Raw genomic sequence first — 20,962 nt, 5'->3', positions numbered from 1 at the left:
TTTTACCGAAATGGCTTATTTAGGATCCCTCTGGGTGATTTGTATATTTTCACTCAGTGCTCATATGTAATACTCTCCTCTACTGTACGTAATACTCTCCTCTACTGTAAGTAATACTCCCCTCTACTGTCTTCTGACATTCATCCTTTCCCTCTTCTCTTTTTCCCTGTTTCATGCACCATTTTGTAAAAATGATGTAATAATGGATTGTCAAGTGCTGGGGTGACTGTGTTGTGAAAGGTGCTGTATGAAAATGAATAGACTTGAATTAACCGCTGTACTGCAGGACAGCTGGACCCCCCAGTCATGTATACAGATCAGCAGGTTACTGTTACTAAGTGCTGTTTCTAAGCTTGTTTACTGACATTCTGAGGGACTGAAGCTTCTTCTCTGCACCGTTCCTCATGTCACAAACTCATATTCAGCACGGCACCATTATCACTGATAGTGCATTATGTGTATGATACTGCAGAAAGGAGCATGTTAGACTGCAGAGGCATTCTGACTGTGTAGATGTAGATTGTACAACATCGGCTGATCTGTGAGCTTTTACTTTTACATTAGCTGGGATGTTATTCAGATCCTGCAGTATCAGCAGATCTTAGTTATCTATTACACTGATGTTAATTCTAAATGAAATGTTAGATTGAAGAAGAAAAGTAAAATACAGCAAAACTGACATCACCTGAGATTCCAAATCAAAATCAGTGAGTGTAATAGATCGTAATCTGGTCTATCAGGCAAAGAATTGATATCCAAGAATTGTAGGTCAATATAATGGCCAAGGTGAGAAACAATGTAGGATACAACGTTTACCAAAAGCAGGCAACAATCCATAAGCAGGGTGAGAAGACAGGCTAGGTTCTAGAAACCATCAATAGCAACACGGTTATCTATCTGTCTAACTATATAATTAGTTTTCCAAAGACCACGACACGTTACTGACAGGTTAGTTGTTTTTCTTGTAGCCATCGTCCCTGTAAGAAGCTCTAAACAGACGACATTAATAGGATCAGCAGGAGGATCCATCAGAATCCCGTGTTTCTATGGTCAGCAGTATAAAAACAGTGTGAAATACTGGTGTAAAGGGAAAGATGGGATGTCATCCTACAGCATTGTGACACCTAGTGACAGGGTGTCCATCACTGATGATCCCCATAACTTAGTCTTCATTGTGACCATGAGGAAGTTGCAGATGTCAGATGGTGGCAGGTACTGGTGTGCTGTGGATGATGGCTGGAGACATAAGGCCACCTCTGATGAAGAATACAATTTGATTGCTACAGGTATGTTGTTTAATAATCTTCTTCTTTCGAAAAGCACCTTCATTTTTAATACCTTATAAAATAAAACAATTGCAGTATGAGCAACATAACAATTATATAAAAATATGTCCTAAATGTGATAAAAATAAGCTCAAATACAGCAACAGGATACATGAGGTGTCATGCCCCGATTGTCAGCTCCTCTCGTGTGCCACGCCCCCTCATTAACCCCGTGTGGATTCCCGTGTTCATCAGCTGTTTCCTGTTACCGTCATCAGTTCAGTGTATTTTGTCCGCGTTTCAGTTTGTTTCCCCAGTCCGGTCATTGTAATGTCAGCCCGTGTTTTGCCTGCTCCTTTTGCTGCTGTTTCTATTAAACCCCGTATTTGCCCCGACTCTTGGCTTCCTGCGCCTTTTCTACGCTTCGTGCGCCGTCAAGCGTGACATGAAGTGTACAGGAAGAAACACAAAAGGCAACAACGAAGACAAAGTGCAAAGACAGTGTAAACAATATTGATCAGAAAATAAACAAATGAAAATTAATTACCATGTGGTGCATGTGCAGTTGACATAATGACAGACTGGTGCTGCCTGTTTTTACAATGAAACGCTGTCCTGACGCGTCCTGGCTGGGGATGATGGCTGGTGCATCGGCAGGATTCACGCCTCCTGGTTCATGTTAAATATTCCTACAGGAGCCTGAACACCTGAATATTTACACACGGCCCCCAATAGAACATGTGCAAATGTATATATGATAAGCAGATGGAAGCTGGGTGATTCATATACTTTTCAAATGATAATTCTATGACTGACGGTTTGTTCTCCTACAAGATAAAGAAAGAAGTTCCACCTTGAAGACATTCAGTTATTTAAGAGGACAAACGGGAGGATCCATCACCATCCCGTGTTTCTATGGTCAGGAGCATAAAAACAGTGTGAAATACTGGTGTAAATCAGGAAATCGCCCCCCTGCACATCAGCTACTAAAGCGACACAGACCATCGCTGATGATCCCGATAACTTAGTCTTCCTGGTTACCATGACGAACCTGCAGCAGTGCGATTGGGGACATTATTGGTGTTCTCTGGGTGAAGGAAAAACTACGGAAACGTCTGTCAGTCTGTTCTTCCTGGTTACTCCAAGTAAGCTAATATAATCTCTGTCTTATTAATGTCAATGTAATTTCACCCCAGCTTCGGTTCATTGCTGCTAATGATGAGGCTTCAAAACCATTTATCAGTCTTGTAGGAAATATATTGAGTTGTGAATCATCTCCTACATCTTTCTTCTGTATTCCTTGCCTCTGTGTAAAACAGACCCCAGTCTCTACGTCAAACTCGTGCCTGTTAACCCTTTATTGACCAGGACATTTAATCTTACTTGGTTGTTCCTCCCTGATTCTACAGTCATAAGTTATCTGCATGTTCATTCTATATTATTATATGTTTCTGATGCTCCGTCATTCATGTTCTCTCCCCATAGATGCTCAGAGTCTGAGGACTGAGAGCTGGGTTTCTGCACTGAGAGGAGGATCTGTCACCATCCCATGTTACTATGATCAAAATTATAAAGATAAACCCAAATACTTGTGTAGAGGATATGACTGGGATTCCTGCTCCAGAATAGCACAGTCAGATGGGGAACAGAGTAGAGAGACAGTGTCAGTCTCTGATGACCGTGACCAAATGGTGTTTAATGTGACCATAAGGGACCTGCAGGAGGAGGACTTTGACTATTACTGGTGTGCTGTGGAGGCGTCTGCAGCACAAAACGATGGTGCCTTTATGCCCCTGATAGTCTGGGAAGGTAAGATGTCAGTTCCTGAAGGTGCTTCTGTTTGACCCTGAGGCACACAGAGGGAGAGAGCTGTTCCTGGGCTGTGATTCACACTAAATGAGTCCATGGTGACCTTGTGCTTCTGCCTGTCACACTGTGATGAAGTCAGAGGGTGTTTTTCCATATAGCATCAACCAATCAGAACCAGAGTTTAATGCTGTCACTCAAAGACAGATATCAAAATATATACTGGTCTAGTATGAACACAGTCTGTGGCTGTAATGCAGCTTACTTTGTATATTTATATCAATGTAAAAAGCAATTGAGATCTGGACCAATAGCAGACTGCAGTGAATCAGATGCTGGCTGTTTAACACGCATCCCTGCACTGTGTCTGTTTGTGTATTTACATTTGGTGCTGGTGCCACATTCTCAGTCTTCATTGACATTGAACTAATCCAGTGGTCTTTCTTATTGTCCTTGACAGTAATTCATGTCCCAACTACGCAAAAGACAGAACGGGTGACATCACCACTGACCCATCCACGTGTTACTTTGACTCCCAATATAACTGGACAGAGCTTCATTAAGTCAGATTTAAGGTGAGATTACTTGCTTGCAAAGAATGTGACATTTTCCTTCATACTAGTTATCAGTGTTGCGGAGAATCTAACTAAAATTAGCGACTCTTTCAACTTTATTCTGTAGTTTTTCAGTAGTGCAACTACTTTCAAAATGCTGAAGCTATTTTTTACAAATAGCTATGTAGCATGGTAAAACACTACATTGTTAAAAAAAATCTACAGGTCGTCATCAACTTACGACCTACTGTATGCGACTTATGACTGGTTGACTTTACGACTGTTCCGAAACTGCAGGTATGCGACTGCGCTGCGTCTGGCAGCACGACTGTTGCCTATGGAGTCAGAATAGTGCCATATGTACTTGTATGTGTACTTTCCAATTTGTACCCGTAAAAAGAAATTTGCTCACACTGAACACAATTTTCATTCGTAAAAAAAAATATTTTGCAAATACAAGTCAATATTTTTTGTAAATGCGAAACCAAACATCTTCATAAAAATATTTTTTACAAAGATAGAATGATTTTCAAGTACAAAACCTGTATTGCAAATCCAAGTCCTCTTGCAAATACCAACCTGCGAGTGCAAATTCACACTTGCGAATATAAATAATTTTGGCAATAATTTGCCTAGCGCTTTGAAGATAAATATTTGCTCGCATAGCCACCAATCAAATTAATTCATATTCTAGCCAATCATAAAGCTGCAGGTAAGATAACAACCAATCCTGGCCTTCCAGTAAAAAAACATGCTGAAGAAGATGTAGGTGTTAGACCAGGACTTTATACGGGAAGATAGTAGTCAGAATTTTGAATAAATCCAACGATTTGATAAAAATTGTACTGACGTACAGAATAAATTAGCCACGCTAGCCGTAATGATATGATAACGCCTTATCAAACTATGATGCAATTAATTTGTTTACCAATGCTAATTCTGTCATGACCTGCTCGTTCGATCCTCCTGTGTGCCACGCCCCCCTCGTTGCCTCGTGTTAATTCCCGATTGTAATCACCTGTTGCCTGTTCTGTTTGGCCTATCCTGTGTATTTAGTCCGCGTCTGAGTCAGTATTCCCCAGATAAGTCATTGATGTTGTCTGCCGTATTGTCCTGTCTGCTCCAAATAAACCCCGTTTCTTCCCGTAATCACGGCTCGACTCGCCTGCTTCCCCGCTCGCGACGCAACAAATTCCATTTTTAGCTGGGTGTTTCAGCTGACTTGTTTTTAAAATTAGCAATAAACTTTTTTTGAATGCTTATAGGTTACTTGTTAAATGCAGTGTGTTACGTGCCGTAAGTTCCAGGGGGAGCCCTGCAGAATCTCCGGACCTCCCTCCTTCGTCGTCATTCGCCGGCTGCATCTTGGTTCCGCCTCCTTGACTGACACTTCATGCGTCACTTCCTGGTTCCTGTGAAGAAAAGACCGCGGATCGCAAACTTCGGGAGCTCTGCTCATTTTTGGATTATTTTTGGTTTGCTTATTGGTTTGATTATCTGTGTATGACAGTTTTGGTTTTTGGATTTTGATTTCTCGCTTCTTCCCCTTCGGTACTTTCGCTTTGGTTTGTTTTGGTTTCCTGGTTTATTTGATCTTCCGCTTGTTTTTGGACTACTCTCTTTGCCTTCTCCCTTTGGTACCTTTGCCTGTGTCTTGTATGCTTGCTGTGTGTGTTTGTACCAGGTGTATGTAAGGAGTGACTGCCCTTTTGTTTTGCGAGACGTGGTTTATTGTATGTTTGGTTAGGGAGTCAGAATCTGGTGTTGTACTTTGTTTTCCTTGTGTTGCACTTAGATTAGTTCCGGGACGTTTTCGTTAGCGGTGTTTTGTTTGTTTTGGCCTTGTCACTCCCGAAGTCGGTTACACCTGGTGTTTGTGAAAGTAAAAAAAAATACAAAAAATATCCCTCTTGTTTCCCATTCCCTGGTTGTCTCGTCTCCCCCTTTCTCTTACCTTTCTGGCGATCCCCAACCATAAACTGGGGATCGTAACAAGTGTTTCATACCAAGTCTACTAAGACCGTGAATATGTTTTGTTTTTTAATGTCTTACAACGTACGTAGCTAATCTAATAATGAATAGATATGTTATTAAAAGGAGTGCTGTGGTATTTTATTCTAAGTTCTAAGTTACATGAACATATAAAACAAGTGATTCATGATACAGTAATTATCCAATAGTACGGTTATAGTATGCAGGACACCAGTGGTTTTATGATTGGCTAGAAAATGAATTAATTTGATTGCATGGTGGCTATGCGAGCAAATATTTATCTTCAAAGCGTTAGGCAAGTTAGTGCCAAAATTATTTATGTGCGCAAGTGTGAATTTCGTAGGTTGGTATTTGCAAGAGGACTTAGATTTGCAATACAGGTTTTGTACTTGAAAACCATTCTATCTTTGTAAAAAATATTTTTATGAAGATGTTTGGTTTCGCATTTACAAAAAATATTGACTTGTATTTGCAAAATATTTTTTTTTGCAAATGAAAATTGTGTTCAGTGCAAGCAAATTTCTTTTTACGGGTGCAAATTGGAAAGTACACATACAGATACATATGGCACTATTCTGAGTCCATAGTAGCCCAGCGTGAGTATATGATAGTTTCCCCCCCTGACTGTCTGCAGCACGAGCATCTCCGTGAGACGCTCATTCGTTCGCCTCGTGCTCAGGCCAGCGCTCACAGTACAGTACACATTCCTATCTGTTTGTATCTTAGTAACTTAAATGCTGATAAAAAATAATGAATTCATTAAAATATTATAATAATGATAAAAAGATTAAGAACACCAAACAATATGACTTAAAGATAGAATTTTGTTACACTCATGGCAAACAATTTTTTTTATATATATTTAAGCTACTATATTAAAACAGTAGCTTGGCTGTAGCTTAGCTACTTTGAATCATAAGTAGCTTGTAGCTTGAAAAGCTCCCGTTTAGAAGTAGCTTCCCTATCACTGGTAGTTATTCACTTCAATCGTGTTAATTTCAGTAACCTGCAGTTACTTCCTCTTGGGTATGACGTTAATCCACATCCAGCCCTGAAAGCAAGTCCTCCAACTTCCGGGGAAAATTTGGGGGTTGGTGGCAGGATTGGCACTTCCGCCTCTGAGAAACACTTCACACCATTCCATTCGGACTAGTGTGGTGCTGAGGTATCGCACGGCTGCCCTTGGCTTCTCATCCCTGAGGTGGTTTGTCATGTGGTGGTGCGACAACACGCTGTATCAGCGCATGCTCCTTACCTCCTCTCTCCATCTTTAGATTGATACCCTACAAATATACATGTTTGCTGGGTGTGATTCGTATGCAGATCTTGGGGAGATCAAACCCAGATAACATGAAATCCATCATGTTTATCTCCCCAGTAACACCACACTGCTGCTCTCTGTGGGGATCGTCGGAGTGCTGCTGTTGCTCACTGTTGTCTTGGTTACCATGATACTGAGGAAAAGATCCGGTGAGGATGGCCGCTTTCGAAACTTTATTGAAAACCTCTGACTGCTATATATAACAAACTCAAGTGAGTCAGTTTTCACTAAATTGCCATTGTTTTTCTTTTTAGAGATGGTACGGGCCAGAAACAGGAACCGAGAAAACTTGGCCGCCCTCAATGTAAGTGTATCTTTGGACATCTCATTTACGGTGCTTTGTGTGAACATTTGTGTGACATGGAGTCCAGCTGTGAATTTTCCACTGCAGTCTGGTCTGGTCCTCTGCCATATAAGTGTAGCTTAGCAGAGCTGAAGGTGTGAAAACCGCAGCACAGCAACGAGCTGATCATGCTAATAAGCATTAGCTCTTACACCACACACTATGCATGGCATCCTTTAGCAATCTTATCTCTCCATCAGACATCTTCATAGCGCTTGTCCTGCTGCTCTGAGCACTGTGACATGTAATTATACACAGGTCCTGACTGCTGTGCTGCCACAGTTCCTGGACAGCTTGACTGTCATGGGAGACTTCCCTGCCATAGTCCTGCTGTTCCTGGCAGTCCCAGCTGGGGTTGTGGCTGTGTCGCTGGTGGAAGCTGTCTCGCAGGAGCTGTGGGTCGCCCTCTTCCCTCACCGCGCAGACATCTCTCTGCCTCTCGTCCTCCTCTGCTGGCACTGGCTGCCACTGGCTGCCACTGTCACACTGAAGGGCTGCCATTTCTGCCCTGTGGCGGAGATCTGTCCCTGACACGTTGATGGCGACTCCCAGGTAAACTAGCAAGTCTAGTCCAGAGATGCAGAGGGATCAGGGATAAACGATAGCCAGACCTCTTACACCACTATGTGTTAAGCCAGCATGACTTGCAGCAGCCTTTTTCCTTTCATAGCCATGAGCATGGCTATCATCAAGCGGATGTTTGTTGCCTCCCAGTCAGTCCACACGGCCATGTCGTTGCCTGACAGCACACATAGGTGGATCAGGGCGATGGTGGACCCCATGTCTACCAGGGATCAGCAGGGCGCCCCTTCTTGCCCAGCCAGGCCACTCCTGTCTGCAGATGCAGGAGTTGGACTGGTGTGTGTTGTGGGAGGTGCCACCCACCCAGTGTTTCCCGGCTACTGTTTGAGGTGAAGATGTGGTGATGGAGTGGGGCAGTTTGGGGTGATGTGTTCTGGCTCCCCACAGCGGAAAGAGAGCAAGTGGCTCCAAGGTGGGTCCAGAACTTCTTTGGCCTCCTGTACCTGCTCCATGGCTGCTGATATTTATGGAAACTCAGGAGGAGGTGTATATGCAACATTCTGGGCAAATGCGCGTGTAGAACCCAATAATGTAATAAATAAATAAGATAAAGTAATAAAATGCCTTAACCAATAATGCAGTAATCTCTTATTACATTAACCCTTTCAACCATATCCATTTTTGAGCTTTTTTCTATCCTTTTGATTTTAGACTTATTACATTGTATCTACATGAATTATGATGTGCTGTATTGATTCTGGGCTGCACAGATATGTCATAAGTTTATGTGTAAATGCTGACATTGTCTTGATATAATCATTTATTACTTGCGCCTATTGAAATTTCTCAATTTTCAGTGTCATCTAATATAAAAATCTGAAGCACTACAAATATAATATTGTAAATTATTATTTGCAGGGGTATTGGTGGCTTGATGGTTAGAGAAGCGCACTTGTAATTGAAAAATTGCAGGTTCGAATCCGCGACCAGTAAGGCACCGCTGAGGTACCGTGAGCGAGGTATGTCTGTGAAGATTCTCAGTCATCCAGGTGAAATTTTCTGGTGGTTGAGTCATGGCAACTGGACTTCTCTCTTGGAAGGTAGAAATGTTACACTGTCCATTCAAGCAGCTTCTTCAGTCTGAGTGTTGTGAGCAGGGAATCAGGTACACAGAAATCCAAGAAACAGGGTTTATTAACGCAGAAACACATACACACGGTAAACAACATCAATGACAGACCTGGGGTTACAAACTCTGATGTGGACTTAAATACACCAGACGAATCAAATTGACAGAAAACAGCTGGTCACAATTGGGGTTGCACATGGTTAATACGGGGTGTGGCACACAAGAGGATCATACAGGCAAGTCATGACACAAGAAGGTTGTAAGTGTCCACAGATTTATCCTCCCCGGTAGTTTCTCTTCACACCTGCCCTGAGTAGGCTCATTGAGTGAAAGAAAAGGGGGGGCGGGGGGTTGTGGGTAGATGTAACTGTCAGATGTAACCTTAGAAATCCCTCCTACCCCCATAGAGTGGTCCACCTGGTGGAGGTGTGAATTGGGTCTGATTTTCCTGGGAAAGGATGAGAGGGCAGCAAGGTAAATTGGAGACAGGTTGTGCCCAAGACCTCCACCTCTGCTGAGTGAGGGTTTGTGGATTTGCACATGCAAGGCTTCCCTCACCCCTCTCTCAAACCACTAGTCTTCTCTGTCCAGTATCTGGACGTTAATGTCCTCAAAAGAGTGTCCTTTACCTTTCAAATGGAGGTACACAGCTGATTCCGGCCCTGAAGTGTTGCTCCTTCTCTGCTGGGCCATCCTCCTATGTAACAGTCGTTTGGTCTCGCCAATGTAAAGTTCAGGGCACACTTCGCTGCATGGCATACACTTCGTTGCTTGTAGTATGCGATTTTCGGGGTGGACGAGTCTCTGTCTCGACGTGTTGGTGTGTTTGAAATAGACGGGTATGTGATGTTTCCCAAAAATCTTTTTTAGCTTTTCAGACACACCAGACATGTATGGAATAACCAAACCCTTCCATTGGTCCTGCGACTCTGACTGTTCCGCCGTCCTTTTTCCAAAACAGGGTCCTACTTTGTTAAAGGCCCACTTGGGATATCCACACGTCTTGAGTGCTGTCTTCAGATGCCTGTTTTCCTTTTTTCTTAGCTTCTGTGGAACTGGGAATATTCTCTGCTCTGTGGTATAAAGTCCTGATAACTCCTAGTTTGTGTTGTAGTTGGTGATGTGAGTCAAACAAAAGATACGGGTCGGTATGGGTGGGTTTTCTGTAGATTTCTATTTCCAGCTTTCCATCAGCCCCAATGATGACTGCACAATCCAGGAAAGACAGCCAGTTACTGTATCTTTGGGGTCTTCCCTAGTAAATTGTATGTTGGTGTCCACTGAGTTAATGTGGTCTGTAAAGGCCTGTACCTCCTGAATCTTGATCTTTACCCAGGTGTCATCAACATATCTGAACCAGTGGGTTGGTGTCGTTCCTGGAAAAGAGTTGAATGCTTTTTCCTCCATTTCTTCCATGTACAAATTGAGTAAGGTACCGCCCCCAAGCACTGCTCCCCGGGCGCTGAATTAGCTGACCCCTGCTACAGTATATGTCACATATGGGTTAAATGCAGAGGACACATTTCGTTGTTGCGCACTGTGTGCTGTGGTGTGTTGACAATGACCAGTGATCACTAAATTCTAATTCTAAATGTTTAGATTAGAGTCTCTATGATGTGGGAATGCAGAGGTTTCATTGGGGACCTTTCTATGGCTTAGGAATGTTGAAGGAACATGTGGTTAGTGCCAGTAGAAATGGCATCCATTTGGTAAGTTGTTCAAGTTATCCGATAGACATCGTGGCTTTTATATATATATATAAATAATAATCTGTTAGCGTGAAGGGGCTGTCTGATAACCCCAAGATTTTGCTTGGTCTTGTAATTTACCAAGTCATCCGTGGGGATATTTTTGCCTTTCTTGTGATCCTCCTCACTGTATTTTGGAGAAAAATAAACTTGGGTCCTCTTTCAGGCAGGTTTGTAACAGTTCCAGTTATTGTCCACTTTTTAATTATTGCGCTAACAGCAGAAATGGGCATTTTAAGGCGAGTAGCTATTTTTCATACCCATTCCCAGACTTATGAAGGTCAACACACTTCTCCCTCATTTGGTTTGTATGTTCTCTTATCGTTCCCATGTTGATGGATGGCTAAGGGAATTTGGGCTCTGTGTCACCTCATGTTCGTATCCCTGTTAACCAGGAAGTCATGGATTACAGCTTGAAGGTTCCTATTCACTCCACTCAACTCAAAGATGTACAATTTACAGGGGAAACATACTTCAATTACATTGTGTTCACTATAATTTCCAGGGGTGCCAATAATGGTGGCACATGTGTTTTTGTTAAAGATAATTTTTTGATGAAGGATTTATTTTTTCTTGGAATAAATTTATGGTAATGAAAGGTTGGGTTTTTCTCAATTTCCAGTGTGACATGAAGCTGCTTCACGAAAAGGTAGATTTTTTCTAACCCTTTTTACAAATCTTTACAACAATTGTGGAGGGCGCTGTATACACTCCTGCGTACGTACTAAAGGTAAGTTTAAAGTGACTGTAGGTAGAAACTGTCCCTGAGCCTGCTAGTGGGAGTCTGAATGCTCCTGTACTGCCTCAGAATCTGTGGTTTGGATGGTTGGGATCACAGAGGATCCCCTGTGTCTTCCTCCTGCAGCGCTGTCTCTAAAGGTCCTAGATGGCTGGTATCAGAGAGGATCCTCTGTGCCTTCCTCCTACAGCTCTGTCTGTAGAGGTCCTAGATGGCTGGGATCAGACAAGATCTGCTGTGTTTTCCTCCTACCTCTCTGTCTGTAGAGGTCCTGGATGGCTGGGATCAGAGAGGATCCCCTGTGTCTTCCTCCTGCAGCGCTGTCTGTAAAGGTCCTAGATGGCTGGGATCAGACAAGATCTGCTGTGTTTTCCTCCTACCTCGCTGTCTGTAGAGGTCCTGGATGGCTGGCAGTTCAGACCTTGTGATGCATTGCGCTGATCTGACCCCGCTCTGTAGAGCTTTGCGGTCCAGAGCATCACAGCTCCCATACCAGGCCATGATATGAGAATTAAAAGAAAACATTTGCACTTTTGCTTTTGATTTGTGAGCTCCTTGTGTTCCTGTGGTCAAGACGTCAGGTGGGTCACACTGCTACGGGTTACTAACCCGCCTGCCTCGCCTTCTCTCTGCCCCCCACACCCCCAAAGCAGGCCGACAGGTCTGATCATGTTCTCCCAGGCCCAGAGGCAGACCATGCTTATGACCAGATGAGAGGTGAGACATTTCAGTCAGAAATAAAACCTTATGCATAGATGGGCAATGGGCATTTCAGTTAGAAATATCAGGCTGAAATGAAATGAAATGGGAAAAAAAAGCAAATCTGAGATATGTACATTGTCTACTTTTAATTTGTCTTTCCATGTGAATCAAATTCTTAAAATTTTTTCACTCATTTTTCTTAATATGCATGTACATCTTAATTGAACTTACTTGTAATACAGTGATGATGAATGCATTATTTTTTTCTCTGCATTACTTCCCATTTTTAAAGCAAGAATTAAGTGTTTGGGTCCCCAAGTATTGGTAGTCAGTCATATTCACACCAGTATATTTCCATATAATGTCCTTTTCCACATAGTCATGCCAAGATGCTTGAGATTCATTATAAACAGCATACAGGCTGATGTTATACAGTAATAACACTGGAAAGAGTGGATGACCACCTGGAATTGCAAACAGGCTAAGTGCTAAGTCAGGATAAGACCGAAATATGTGTTTAAAGTGTCTAGACAAGTAGGTAACAAGCTAATTATTTTAGTATCATACATCATTATGTTCATTTATTCCCTTTATTATTTTGGCCGATTAAAGTCCAAAAAATGGGCTCCTGCAAACCATACTGTAAGGAGCAGGAAATCATCTTGGGAGGTAATCAGATATAAATCAGTGGTGGGGGTGGTGGGGAGGCGACTCCCTCTCGATCCTGGTGATGGACAGACCACTGACGTTGTAATGCGTTTGCAAGAAATGCTGAAGTTGAGCAGCACCCTGTGGCAAAAACAGAAGCGTCAGTAGGGGGCACTGTGACCCCTCCACATCCCTCCCATCACAGCGTTTGTCTGTCTGCTACCTTGTCGGTTGGTAATGCGTCTCTGGATTAATTAATCACTCGTCTCACGTGCGAGACTGCTGTCCACAAGGAGGCGCGATTACCATACAACAGGGTACACACTCCAGCCAACCTTCACATCAGACATGACTGACCTCTGACACAACCGGAGCGGGCACATGCGTCACTGCTGAGGCACAGGTGCAGTACTCACCGTGTAAAGTGAGTTCTCTATTTTGCCCCTGCCCATGGTAACTTGAGCCAGGAGCTTGAGATTCAAGTTGACCCTAACCGTTACACCTGTAACGGGAAAAGAGAGGCGCTATTTCTCTGCCCTTATTCTGTCCTGAATGCTGGTGGAGTTGTGTGCATTTTCCACATGACACCAGGAAAACATGCAATCTCTACACAGAGAGGGGAGAGAGGATTCAAAGCCCCCAGTCCTGGAGATGCAAAATCAAGTGATGATGTTTGTATTATTTAAACACAAACCTTTAGTGTAGTGTAACAGGAATTACTACAGCTTACCTGGAGTTGGATGTGTGACACTTGCCGTCGAATGAGGCGGAGTTCGACGTGCGGTAATTCCCATCGAATGAGGCACAGTTGGATGTGCGCCACTTGCCGTCGAATGAGGCAGATTTCGATGTCCGGTAATTGCTATCGAATGAGGCACAGTTGGATGCGCGCCACTTGCCGTCGAATGAGGCAGATTTCGATGTCCGGTAATTGCTATCGAATGAGGCACAGTTGGATGCGCGCCACTTGCCGTTGAATGAGGCGGAGTTGGATGTGCGCCACTTGCCGTCGAAGGAGGCGGAGTTGAAAATGTGCCATCTGTATCTGAAGATGACAGAAGTGGAAATGTGTCAGAGATTTCAGTGTATTTAAAGTGACATCCATTTGAATTGTTAAATTACATTTTTGAAGAATATAATCCATTTATCTTATAGGCAGACATATTGGACTGCAGCGCCCCCCACAGGCAGACCCAGTTAGCACCCCTTAAAGATGCCCCAAGAGAAGCTGTCCCAAAAACAAGTCAGGATCTTACAACTCATACACTTGTTTCTGACTTGTTCAAGGTGAGAATGTCTTGATGAGGTGAGTGGTTGGGTTAAATGTTGCATTCCTATTATTAGAAGTTCATCATTATTATAAATCACCTAATTATATATAGAACTGAAATACAGAACACACTGCATTTCTAATCCAACCCGAAACAAAATGTTGAAAAGCTTTTAATAATAAAGGGGATTGAAAGATATATGCTGCCGTTATTATTACTGCAGATTTCTTTACTGTTTGCTTGTATGTAGTTTATATTTAATGAATTTTAAACTACAGTATTCCTACTAAAGGCATGTACATCAGCTTTTAATCTCATGAATGTACAGTCATTCTATCTGATTTCATTTATTCCAGCTGGTCCTCTATCCCTGTTTGAATAAATGTATTGAGGCTCTTTACTATACTCTGCATCTGGTATTTGGGAGCAGAGTAACAGGTGTTTCGGGTTTGACTTTCCTCCTATAAAAAGACTAACTAAAGTCATGATTTTGCTTTTTATTAAACTTGTTCGCTCTCAATTTTGCCTCTCCCCAAAAAAAAAACAATAATGAAAACTAGTAAATATAGACATTGTGCTGACCATCCCATACAAATTTTTGCAAATGTATTATTTAAACATATATTTAATACAAAGTAATAGAAATTATTACAACTTACTAGAAGGCAGAGGTGTAGTTGTTCCATCTGTAGTTGAAGGGTGCAGAGGTGTAGTTGTTCCATCTGTAGTTGAAGGGTGCAGAGGTGTAGTTGTTCCATCTGTAGTTGAAGGGTGCAGAGGTGGAGTTGTTCCACCTGTAGTTGAAGGGTGCAGAGGTGTAGTTGTTCCATCTGTAGTTGAAGGGTGCAGAGGTGTAGTTGTTCCACCTGTAGTTGAAGGGTGCAGAGGTGTAGTTGTTCCACCTGTAGTTGAAGGGTGCAGAGGTGTAGTTGTTCCACCTGTAGTTGAAGGGTGCAGAGGTGTAGTTGTTCCACCTGTAGTTGAAGGAGTCCAAGGAGCTGTGAATGAGCCAGGAGATTCAGTTTTACACCAGCAAAAAGCATGTATGTGTTGGCCTCTGTATGCTAGAGCAGTGTTTCCCAACCCAGTCCTCGGAGAACCCCGGACAGTCCATGTTTTTGCTTCCTCTCAGCTCCCAGCGCACCTGTACCAGGTATTCGGTGTTCCTGATTGGTTGGGAGCTGGGAGGGGGCAAAAACGTGAACTGTCCGGGGATCCCCGAGGGCTGGGTTGGGAAACACTGTACTAGAGAATATTTCTGGCTTAAGTAAGGTTTATTTAATCTAAACATAATTAGTGTGAGAGTTATTTGGAATCAGAGGACAGAGCATTTGCAGCCATGCGGATGCGATGTAAGGAGATTTAGGATGGCCAGGAGTTCTGAGTGGCACATCACTGGACTGCTATAACAAGCTGAGCATAACCCTAACATCACTATGCAATGGAATTTTAAAGACATAAAATTACAATTTACCTTTTTTTAATGATCGAACTGCATCAAAATTTCGGTCGGCCTCAAAAAGGTTCTGGCAAACCATACGGAGTATCAGGAGGGGGAAGCAGCTCCTGGTTCCTACTATTTATAGTGGGGGGGGGGGGGCTGTTGACCTCATCTGGGGACATCATCCGGAGGTGGAAGGAATACTTTGAGGACCTCCTCAACCCTGCCTCCGATACATCTACGCATACTGCCTTTGAGACATCTGAGGGCGTAGAGCCCGAGGGTGCTGGGGGGGGCTTGCCCATCACTGAGGCTGAAGTGGCCGCGGCGGTTAAACAACTCCGTGGTGGCCGGGCCCCGGGGGTGGACGAGATCCGCCCGGAGTACCTGAAGGCTCTAGATGTTGTGGGGCTGTCGTGGCTGACACGCCTTCTCAACAGTGCGTGGAGGTCAGGGACAGTGCCGCTGGATTGGCAGACCGGGGTGGTGGTCCCCTTATTTAAGAAAGGGGACCGGAGGGTGTGTTCCAACTACAGGGGGATCACACTTCTCAGCCTCCCTGGGAAGGTCTATTCCAGGGTACTGGAGAGGAGGGTGAGATCGATAGTCGAATCTCGGATTCAGGAGGAACAATGCGGTTTTCGTCCTGGTCGTGGAACACTGGACCAGCTTTATACCCTTGCAGGGGTACTGGAGGGGGCCTGGGAGTTTGCCTATCCAGTCTACATGTGTTTTGTGGATTTGGAAAAGGCTTACAACCGGGTTCCCCGAGGTGCTCTGTGGGGGGTGCTTCGGGAGTATGGGGTCCGGGGTCCACTGTTGTGGGCGATCCGGTCCCTGTACGAACGGAGCAGAAGCTTGGTCCGCATTGCCGGCAATAAGTCGGACGTGTTCCAGGTGCGTGTTGGGCTCCGCCAGGGCTGCCCTTTGTCATCGGTCCTGTTTATCATATTTATGGACAGGATTTCTAGGCGCAGCCAAGGCGTCGAGGGTGTCCAGTTTGGTGACCTCAGGATTGCCTCGCTGCTTTTTGCAGACGATGTCGTCCTGTTGGCTTCATCTGCTGGGGATCTCCAGCAGGCACTGGGGCGGTTCGCAGCCGAGTGCGAAGCGGCAGGGATGAGGATTAGCACCTCCAAGTCCGAGACCATGGTTCTCAGCCGGAAACGGGTGGTTTGCCCTCTTCGGGTTGGGGAAGACGTACTGCCTCAAGTGGAGGAGTTTAAGTATCTCGGGGTCTTGTTCACGAGTGAGGGTAGGCGGGATCGGGAGTTGGATAGACGGATCGGAGCGGCGTCTGCAGTTCTGCAGGCGCTTAACCGATCCGTCGTGGCTAAGAAAGAACTGAGCCAAAAAGCCAAACTCTCGATCTATTGGTCCATCTTTGTCCCTACCCTCACCTATGGTCATGAGCTATGGGTAATGACCGAAAGAACGAGATCGCGAATACAAGCGGCCGAAATGAGGTTTCTCCGCAGGGTGTCTGGGCTCTCCCTTAGGGATAGGGTGAGAAGTTCGGATATCCGGGAGGGCCTCGGAGTAGAACCGCTGCTTCTTCACGTCGAAAGGAGCCAGTTGAGGTGGTTTGGACATCTGGTGCGGATGCCTCCTGAGCGGCTAACCGGAGAGGTTTTCCGTGCCTGTCCTACAGGGAGGAGGCCCCGGGGCAGGCCCAGGACTCGCTGGAGGGATTATATCTCTTGGCTGGCCTGGGAACGCCTCGGGTGTCCCCCCCGAGGAGCTGGTGGGGTTAGCTGGGGAGAGGGAGGCCTGGGTGCCTCTACTGAAGCTGCTACCCCCGCGACCCGAACCCCGGACAAGCGGAAGATGATGGATGGATGGATGGATGGACTGCATCAATATTTTTCAGTTTTTTATACTACAAAGTTAGTGGACGGACTGTGTGGAGCCTGTTTAGATGCTCATGCAGTCATAAAATCCAATAAATATTACATGCATTGCATTGAAAGAGACTTTCCAGTGCTACTAGTTTAGGGTACTACTTTTCAACCACGAACACAGAACAACACCCATATTGGTATATTTTTCAGTAAAAGAAGAAAACAGCAAAAAAGAGCATAAATGTAAAGAAAAATTCATAACTCATAGTCCAACATATGATGTAAAATACTATAACAAGTGATATAAAATAAGCAGCACAGTTTGCCTCAGAAGTGGACTGAGAACCACAGAAGTTAATTACAGTCTAAGCTGCACCACAGTCAGTTTTTCAACAGAAATTGTGAGTCAAATAATGTCTCAGGACTGTTCATCAGTCCATCATGGAGGAGCAATCAGTCCTCTTTCTTCCCCGTCCCCTAAGACATAATTTACCTGTTGTGGACTGTCCTCTCTCCACCAGCAGAAGAAGCAGGAACACAGCGATCACAGAGAAGCTGCCCATCTTGATTCCTGACAGTCAGTTCCACAGTGAAACGTGATGAAACCAAAACTGTCCATTTATCCCATCCACCCACTCTTGGTGGGAGGGGCTTTGTATGCTGGTTCTTCTCAGTACCACTTGGCCAGATCCACTGAGGGAAGATATTCTTGATATTATCAAGGATGAGACATTTAGATGAGATTTATCCGAGAAGAGATTCCTTTATGTCCTCCTTCCTGTGATTGAGCAGCATCAGAAAGGACACCTTCACCTGGCCAAGGAAGCAGACTCATGGGTAATAGATTCGATTAGATTAAACTTGCCATTGGAACTGACAACAACATACAGTTTGGCATCAAATCCGAAAGTGCAAAATAGTGCAAAAGTCCTTGAAACACGTTAATCACTCATGGAGGGGGAGGGGGAGGGGGGCAAACCCCAAATTGCAAAACATTAAGCTTCTAAAGGTCTCAGTAGCAAGTAGCCAGGAAATATCTGGGAAATATTTGAACACTCAGATGTGTTTCTTTTCTTCATTTTTTCTTTGTGCAGAAGACTGTAAGCGAATTTCCCTGTTTCTCCTCCAACAGTTCACTGCAGCAGTGAGCAGTGACGGGCAAATGCTGACCCAGGTCTCGGAAGCGCATTTTTTTAGTTCTTGCATATTATCTGACAAATAATTTCTTGTCATGACCATGAAATGCTTCATATTTTGCAATTTAGGTTGGACCCATTTCTTATTTTTTTTCCCCCAGGAGTTTTGGGACACTTTCTTATTTCAGTAAAAATATTGCAGATTTATTGATTTTATAATAAAACATTACTTTACTATTAACATTACAATTTGTTTACAAAAAAATATATCACACTAGAAACAACCAGTAGTTTTAAGTAAAACATTCATTTCCAATACTAATAAACTGCAACCCAGATTACATCTTTAAAAGAGCTTTCCTGAGTTAAAATCAAGAAAAGATTTAAATGTTTGATATAAAATTCGGATTAACACATGTCTGGGTGTTCAAAAATTTCCCAGATATCTTCTAGCTATTTGTTGTTGACATCATTAAAAACTTAATGTCTTGCAGCTTTGGCCAAGAATGTATAATTCTCTACCTTAGAATTAAGCAGTGCATGTATTCCTATTTTGCCAGTTTAAACGTTGCACACACATTGTGGCTTAGGAGTCTCTGTCTGTAGGGTCACTGGTTCAAATCCCCTGTCTGGCAGAATAATCACATCACTCTGAGCAAGGACCTTATTCTCAAACCTGCCCCAGAGACAAAGGGAATATGGTGGACCCTGCTCTCTGATGCCAAGATTCACCATCACAGGAGAGCAAAAGAGATCTACAAAAACCAAAGTGCTCCTGTGTGCTTGTACAAAGGGCAAATAGAGTATTAATATATTTACGTCATAGTTTTTGTAATTTGGGTATTTCAGTGTATGAGAAGTCACTGAGTTCTCTCTTAGAAGAGACTCCCCCTCGTCCTCCCTCTGATTGGGCGACACCAGAATGGACACCTTCACCTGGCCAGGGAAGCAGTCACATGCCTTTCAGGTCACTGGCTGCTTCTTTGCTCCTCACGGTGGTTTCCTGTGATCAGGTGACCGTTATGGTGAGGCTGAGGGGGGGAGTCACATGTACGGTGGATCTGACACTAAAGAAGGACCAGTTTGGCTTTGGTGGAGAATGGGTCCCGTCTGTGACTCTGGTGGACAGATCAGAGATTTGTGTTACCACCTGATAGGGGGCAGAGCCCTAGGGCTGGTCACTGCTGTGGTCGGGGGCTTGTTATTGGTATGAGTATTAATTCTGAGGCAGATTGTCGGCCTGTTTAGGGGAAGATAAGATGGTTAGATAATGTATAAAAAACAGAGGAATCCAGGAACAAGGAAGAAAATGTGACCCTCATAACTCTTCAGAAGTTCCTCAACTTATTCCTGTATTTAATCCTTACCTTCCTCCACCATTGCAATATGCCAGTGAACAGGTAGATTTTTTCATCATGTTTGCTATGAAACATAGGGCAGTAATGCGGAAAGAGACAAGTGGGTCAGATAAGTTGTACTAGTCTATCCTGTTCGTATTTCCTGCCCTACAGCAATAGTGACTTAATGCTCAAATTAATGAGTTAGTAAAGTCAGAAAATCCCTCCAGGCTGGTTGGTTGCCTCACCTGTGATGGGGCATCTCTCTGTCTGGATACCAGCCAGACTCCCACAGGTACTCTGTACTCTCCCCGGCTCCCCTGAACACTGCAGCCTGATAAGACAATCGTAACACTTGGTGAACCAATTACAAGTAAACTGGACCTGAAACTTTGCTTTGTTTTTAATAATGATGGCTATGAGCAGCTGGATTCTTCTTTATAACACTTTACAACACATCCATCCATCCATCTGTATTCAGGCACCTGCTTTAGAACCCTTGATTTTTCAATATCAAATTACACACTGTAATCAGTTAAGATTTCCTTTTAGCCATGCATCTCTGTCTCAGTCAGGTCACTGGGGTTTGATGTACTGACTGTGAATTGAATATACATTTTTTCAAGCCCAAAGCCCTGCCCAACTGCATTAATTCATTTATGTATGCTTAATCTGCTTAATGTAGCCGATTGATGCAGTGGAAAAAAAATGGTTTGATTAAAGTTTTTTCTTACTTGCTAGTTTTCGAACTAATCCACTATAGGGGAGTGATTATTTAATCATCCATCCATCCATCCATTAACTTCCGCTTATCCGAGGTCGGGTCGCGGGGGCAGCAGTCTCAGCAGGGAACCCCAGACTTCCCTCTCCCCGGCCACTTCATCCAGCTCCTCTGGGGGAATCCCGAGGCGTTCCCAGACCAGCCGAGAGACATAGTCCCTCCAGTGTGTCCTGGGTCTTCCCCGGGGCCTCCTCCCAGTGGGACATGCTCGGAACACCTCACCAGGGAGGCGTCCAGGAGGCATCCTAATCAGATGCCCGAGCCACCTCATCTGACTCCTCTCAATGCAGAGGAGCAGCGGCTCTACTCTGAGTCCCTCCCGAATGACCGAGCTCCTCACCCTATCTCTAAGGGAGAGCCCAGCCACCCTGCGGAGAAAACTCATT

Source organism: Paramormyrops kingsleyae, chromosome 4 (genome assembly GCF_048594095.1).
Source record: "Paramormyrops kingsleyae isolate MSU_618 chromosome 4, PKINGS_0.4, whole genome shotgun sequence".
Classification (NCBI taxonomy): Eukaryota; Metazoa; Chordata; class Actinopteri; order Osteoglossiformes; family Mormyridae; genus Paramormyrops; species Paramormyrops kingsleyae.
This window is presented reverse-complemented; position numbering follows the sequence as displayed.